Here is a 7,196-nt window from a genome sequence, read left to right on the forward strand (position 1 = left end):
TGAGGAGTATGGAGTCATACAGCCCAAAATAAGTAGTTTCCTCTCCCTTGTCCACAGTCCCCTTCCATAAGGAGTTGGCAAGAGATTAAACAGACTGACACACAGAAGTATTGTGTATAATATTCAAGAAACGGCTCATGTAGAGCAGAGCGTTTACGTAGAGCCTAAAGCCTAGTGTAAACTTTCCAGTAACACTTTACTTAAAGTTGACAGGTAAAATGCTTTATTATTTGCTAAAGACATCTATGATCCTTCATGTCTTTATAAGACTTAAAAATCCTAGTGTAGGTAGAATGTTTAACAAGTAATGTCTTCCTGGTGTGGTAATACACAGTATTAAGGTCTGTCAGGCACTATGCAGCACAGTTACATGTTCCATTACACAGAAATTCTTCAAATTCAGCATTTCTCCATATGACCACATGGTGTCATTCTTAATGCAGGTACTGGCAGGTTTCTTTACATGCCGCGACATTGAGAGTGGAGCTCTTATCCAATGTTGGATTCTGGGGCGTGAAGAAGTGGAATTAATTTTGTGCACAGAATGCTGTAGAAACCATTTGTGGATCGTCTCTGAGGAATAGTTTGACCCCGAGCTGACAAGGTAAAAATGTGTCGTTCTACCCACTGTTCCCCGGGCGCCGTGGATGTGTCGTTCTACCCACTGTTCCCCGGGCGCCGTGGATGTGTCGTTCTACCCACTGTTCCCCGGGCGCCGTGGATGTGTCGTTCTACCCACTGTTCCCCGGGCGCCGTGGATGTGTCGTTCTACCCACTGTTCCCCGGGCGCCGTGGATGTGTCGTTCTACCCACTGTTCCCCGGGCGCCGTGGATGTGTCGTTCTACCCACTGTTCCCCGGGCGCCGTGGATGTGTCGTTCTACCCACTGTTCCCCGGGCGCCGTGGATGTGTCGTTCTACCCACTGTTCCCCGGGCGCCGTGGATGTGTCGTTCTACCCACTGTTCCCCGGGCGCCGTGGATGTGTCGTTCTACCCACTGTTCCCCGGGCGCCGTGGATGTGTCGTTCTACCCACTGTTCCCCGGGGGCTACCCCCGGGCGCCGTGGATGTGTCGTTCTACCCACTGTTCCCCGGGCGCCGTGGATGTGTCGTTCTACCCACTGTTCCCCGGGCGCCGTGGATGTGTCGTTCTACCCACTGTTCCCCGGGCGCCGTGGATGTGTCGTTCTACCCACTGTTCCCCGGGCGCCGTGGATGTGTCGTTCTACCCACTGTTCCCCGGGCGCCGTGGATGTGTCGTTCTACCCACTGTTCCCCGGGCGCCGTGGATGTGTCGTTCTACCCACTGTTCCCCGGGCGCCGTGGATGTGTCGTTCTACCCACTGTTCCCCGGGCGCCGTGGATGTGTCGTTCTACCCACTGTTCCCCGGGCGCCGTGGATGTGTCGTTCTACCCACTGTTCCCCGGGCGCCGTGGATGTGTCGTTCTACCCACTGTTCCCCGGGCGCCGTGGATGGTCGTTACCCACTGTTCCCGGGCGCCGTGGTGTGTCGTTCTACCCACTGTTCCCCGGGCGCCGTGGATGTGTCGTTCTACCCACTGTTCCCCGGGGCGCCGTGGGATGTGTCGTTCTACCCACTGTTCCCCGGGCGCCGTGGATGTGTCGTTCTACCCACTGTTCCCCGGGCGCCGTGGATGTGTCGTTCTACCCACTGTTCCCCGGGCGCCGTGGATGTCGATTTAAGGCAGCCCCCCTGCACCTCTCTGATTCAGAGGGGTTGGGTTAAATGTGGAAGACACATTTCAGTTGAATACATTGTTGTACAACTGACTAGGTATCACCCTTTCACTTTCTGCAATTTGAACTGTAATGAAAGTCCAGTAGCTTTTATAGTGTCTGTCTTCTAGCCCACATGATGCAACAAACCACAGGTGCCATGGGATTACAATAGACGAGTAAATTTATTTTCTGATTGGACCATAATGAGGCCTATATCATGCAGGGGACTATTTTATTGCTACCCATCTGTCTGTAGGTAAAAATGGCATGTGCTCTTGGCAATGTTTGATTTTAAAAAAGAAAAGAAAAAAATATATATATATATATATATTTTTGTGCTATCTTGCCAAATCCTATGGTCCTTCACTTCAGAGGTCAAATAACTAGACACGGCAACCCAGTGAATAGGAATGGGGTTCTTGTTTTGCCGTCTTTAATAGGATGAATAGGATGCATGTTAATGTTACATTTCGCTCTCCAGATCTCTCATCCTTTTATGTACAGTATATAACAGTACCTGTGCCAATAATAGGAATAGCAACACCATGCAAGCAGCGAAATCATCACCATAGTAACAGGCAGTATTTTTTTATCTCATTTCTCTCCACGAGTTAGGAGGCAATTGGTTTGTAAGTTGCATCGTGATGACTTTTAAAACCAGAATCTGTAATCTGTACTCCAATGTGTCTATAATATATTATTAATTGAAACAACCATTGAATAGCTGTAACCATTGCAGATTGCACCTTTAAGGAGATACCTACACTATTCCTTTCTTCTGTCTGTCTCTCTGCCTGTCTCTCTGTCTGTCTGTGTCTCTCTCTGCCTGTCCATCTCTCTGCCTGGCTGCCTGTCTGTCTGTCTGTCTGTCTGTCTGTCTGTCTGTCTGTCTGTCTGCCTGCCTGTCTGTCTGTCTGTCTGTCTGTCTGTCTCTCTGTCTGTTTGCCTGTCTGTCTGTCTGTCTGTCTGTCTGTTTGCCTGTCTGTCTGTCTCTCTGTCTCTCTGTCAGTTTGTATGCCTGTTTGCCTGTCTGTCTGTCTGTTTGCCTGTCTGTCTGTCTGTCTGTTTGCCTGTTTGTCTGTCTCTCTGTCTGTCTGTCTGTTTGCCTGTTTGTCTGTCTCCCTGCCTGTCTGTCTGTTTGCCTGTCTGTCTGTCTCTCTCTGTCAGTCTGTATGCCTGTTTGCCTGCCTGTCTGTCTGTCTGCCTGTCTGTCTGTCTGTCTGTCTGTCTGTTTGCCTGTTTGTCTGTCTCTCTGTCTGTCTGTCTGTTTGCCTGTTTGTCTGTCTCCCTGCCTGTCTGTCTGTTTGCCTGTCTGTCTGTCTCTCTCTGTCAGTCTGTATGCCTGTTTGCCTGCCTGTCTGTCTGCCTGTCTGTCTGTCTGTCTGTCTCTCTGCCTGTCTGTATGCCTGCCTGTCTGTACGCCTGCCTCTCTGTCTCTCTGTCAGTCTGTATGCCTGTCTCTGTCTGTCTGTCAGTCTGTATGCCTGTCTGTCTGTCTGCCTGTCTGTCTGTCTGTTTGCCTGTCTGTCTGTCTCTCTGTCTCTGTCAGTCTGTATGCCTGTTTGCCTGTCTGTCTGTCTTACTGTCTGTCTGTCTGTCTGTCTGTCTGTTTGCCTGTCTGTCTGTTTGCCTGTCTGTCTGTCTCTCTGTCTCTCTGTCAGTCTATATGCCTGTTTGTCTGTCTGCCTGTCTGTCTGTCTCTCTGTCTGTCTGTCTCTCTGCCTGTCTGTCTGTCTGTCTGTCTGTCTGTCTGTCTGTCTGTCTGTCTGTCTGTCTGTCTGCCTGCCTGCCTGCCTGTCTGTCACAACCTGGTACATCTCATGCTGGGGGTTTCATTTTGGTCTATTTTAGGCTGCTTGAGTCAGATGATGTGGGCTCCAAATCTTGTTGAAATCTTCACAGTAAATTGAAATATTTGGCCAGGCAGAAAGCAGAACTGATGCACTATACTGTCATGCTTGGGCTGTGTTGTGTTGTATGGGGGGTGGCTGGGTGGGTGGATAGTGTAGGTGAGTGCTAAAAATGTAATGGTGTATAGAGAGTGTTATGAGATAAAGAGTGAAAGTGTGTGTGTGTGTGCCACAGCTGGCCCTCGATGGGAAGGAGACAGTCTTCTGATGTGAAGAAGTCACAGAGGAAGTGAAACAGGATCTTGGAAAAAGAGAAGTGAAAAGTGTTCTCTTGCAAGATAAGCTCATTTACCAACTGTGCTTTGTACAGATAACTAAAACGTGTTTTCATGGCAGATCTCTGCCAGCTTCATCAGGTTATACAACATCATGCATTCATTGAACAATTCATAGATCATTGAATGTGTAAACATTTCCCTCAAATGCCTTTCTTTATAGAAAGTGTGGAATGCTCAGATGTGCTTATAAAAAGCCAGGAAGCATTATACAGTATGTGCAGGGTTTAAGTCAAGTCACTGTTACAGAAAGTGTAAACAGAGGGAGAGAGAGAGAGAGACCGAAAGAGAGAGAGAAAGTGGTGTAAACATTTTGTAAACAAGTTTGGCATTTGAAATTGAACTGGACTTGTACAAGCTCTTCCCTGCTAATGTAAGAATAATATCAATGTCGAGCATATCCTTTCTTACAAGCAAACCGTATCCTCTCCTGTGTGACATGTGAGACCTTAGGAGATATATTGGAGATGTGTGAGACCTACAGGGATAGGGCGACGTCAGGAGAAACAAGGTTATAGGAATGCTTGTGACCTCCTCTCGTGATGACCATGACTGTCTGGTCCTGTTGATCATCTTAGCCAAACGCATCTTATGGTGTTGGGTAGTTAAGATGTGTCTCTCTCTCTCTCTCTCTCTCTCTCTCTCTCTCTCTCTCTCTCTCTCTCTCTCTCTCTCTCTCTCTCTTTCTTCCTCCACCCCTCCCACATGCTGTTGAGTGTCAAGTCTCATACATTCACAGCTTGTTGCCGGGTCTTGTTGCCGGGTCATCTGTTCCATCATAAATTGTTTATCTGAGGGTGTTTAGACGACCCAATTAAAGCTGGTCATCACAGGGCTTGGACTGGAGGTTCTCATAGACATAGTCACTGGCCAGAAAACGACCAAGACCCTGAACCAATACCCAGAACCAATAGCTATGGATGGAGCTTTCATTTCTACAAAAGAATGGAAAACAAGACACAGACTGACAGAAGTTTCAGAATCTGTTTTCACAATCAGACCCATGTGAAAGTGCATCCACTAATAGAAAGGGAAAGCTGCTGGTAGTTGTTTTAGTTTATCGTTAAAAAAGCCTCCTGCAGTGGATCACCACACAGACTGACCCTGTCACTTTGGGGCATGGTGAGCATGTGAGTGCCTGAGAAATTATAAAATATCCTGACCACAAATTAAAATTGGCTATACTTAAACTCTTTAACATCATCCTTAACTCTGGCATCTTCCCCAATATTTGAAACCAATCCACAAAAGTGGAGACAAATTTGACCCCAATAACTACAGGGGGATATGCGTCAACAGTAACCTTGGGAAAACCCTCTGCATTATCATTAACAGCAGACTTAGTTAAAACAATGTACTGAGCAAATGTCAAATTGGCTTTTTACCAAATTACCGTACGACAGACCACGTATTTACCCTGCGTACCCTAATTGACAAACAAACAAGAAAACAAAGGCAAAGTTTTCTCATTTTTGGCATGAGGGTCTGCTATACAAATTGATGGAAAGTGGTGTTGGGGGAAAACATACAACATTATAAAATCCATGTACACAAACAACAAGTGTGCGGTTAAAATTGGCAAATAAACACACTTTTCTTTCCACAGGGCCGTGGGGTGAGACAGGGCTGCAGCTTAAGCCCCACACTCTTCAACATATATATCAACGAATTGGCGTGGGCACTAGAAAAGTCTGCAGCACCCAGCCTCACCCTACTAGAATCTGAAGTCAAATGTCTACTGTTTGCTGATGATCTGGTGCTTCTGTCCCCAACCAAGGAGGGCCTACAGCAGCACCTAGATCTTCTGCACAGATTCTGTCAGACCTGGGCCCTGACAGTAAATCTCAGTAAGACATAAATAATGTTGTTCCAAAAAAAGGTCCAGTTGCCAGGACCATGAATATAAATTCCATCTAGACACCGTTGCCCTAGAGCACACAAAAACTATACATACCTCGATCTAAACATCAGCGCCACAGGTAACTTCCACAAAGCTGTGAACAATCTGAGAGACAAGGCAAGAAAGGCCTACGCCATCAAAAGGAATATCAAATTTGACATACCAATTAGGATCTGGCAAAAAATACCTGAATCAGTTGTAGAACCCATTGCCCTTTATGGTTGTAAGATCTGGGGTCCGCTCACCAACCAAGAATTCACAAAAGGGGACTCTGCATGCAGAATTCTGCAAAAATATCTTCTGTGTACAACGAATAACACCAAATAATGCATGCAGAGTAGAGTTAGGCCGATACCCGCTAATTATCAAAATCCAGAAAAGAGCCGTTAAATTCTACAACCATCTAAAAGGAAGCGATTCCCAAACTTTCCATAACAAAGCCATCACCTACGGAGAGATGAACCTGGAGAAGAGTCCCCTAAGCAAGCTGGTCCTGGGGCTCTGTTCACAAACACAAACAGACCCCACAGAGCCCCAGGACTGCAACACAATTAGACCCAACCAAATCTTGAGAAAACAAAAAGATAATTACTTGACACGTTGGAAATAATTCACAAAAAAACAGAGCAAACTAGAATGCTATTTGGCCCTAAACAGAGATTACACAGTGTAACTGTAACTGACCCAACATTAAGGAAAGCTTTGACTATGTACAGACTCAGTGAGCATAGCCTTGCAATTGAGAAAGGCTGACCTGGCTCTCAAGAGAAGACAGGCTATGTGCACACTGCCCACAAAATGAGGTGGAAACTGAGCTGCACTTCCTAACCTCCTGCCAAATGTATGACCATATTAGAGACACATATTTCCCTCAGATTACACAGACCCACAAAGAATTCAAAAATAAATCACATTTTGATAAACTCCCATATCTATTGGGTGAAATACCACAGTGTGACATCACAGCAGTAATATTTGTGACCTGTTGCCACAAGAAAAGGTCAACCAGTGAAGAACAAACACCATTGTAAATACAACCCATATTTATGTTTATTTATTTTCCCTATTTGCACATCATTACAACACTGTATATAGACATAATATGACATTTGAAATGTCTTAATTCTTTTGGAACTTTTGTGAGTGTAATGTTTACTGTAATTTTTTTAATTGTTTATTTCCCTTTTGTTTATTATCTATTTCACTGGCTTTGGCAATGTAAACATATGTTTCCCAATGCCAATGAAGCCCCTTGAATTGAGTTAAATTGAGTGAGAAAGAGAGAGAGAGGGGAGAGAGAGAGACTGAAACATGTCTTTCAGTAGCTTAACACATTCATACTACGGATGTGCTTGACTAACGGATGTGGT

This window comes from Salmo trutta, chromosome 7 (assembly GCF_901001165.1).
Source record: "Salmo trutta chromosome 7, fSalTru1.1, whole genome shotgun sequence".
Taxonomy (NCBI): domain Eukaryota; kingdom Metazoa; phylum Chordata; class Actinopteri; order Salmoniformes; family Salmonidae; genus Salmo; species Salmo trutta.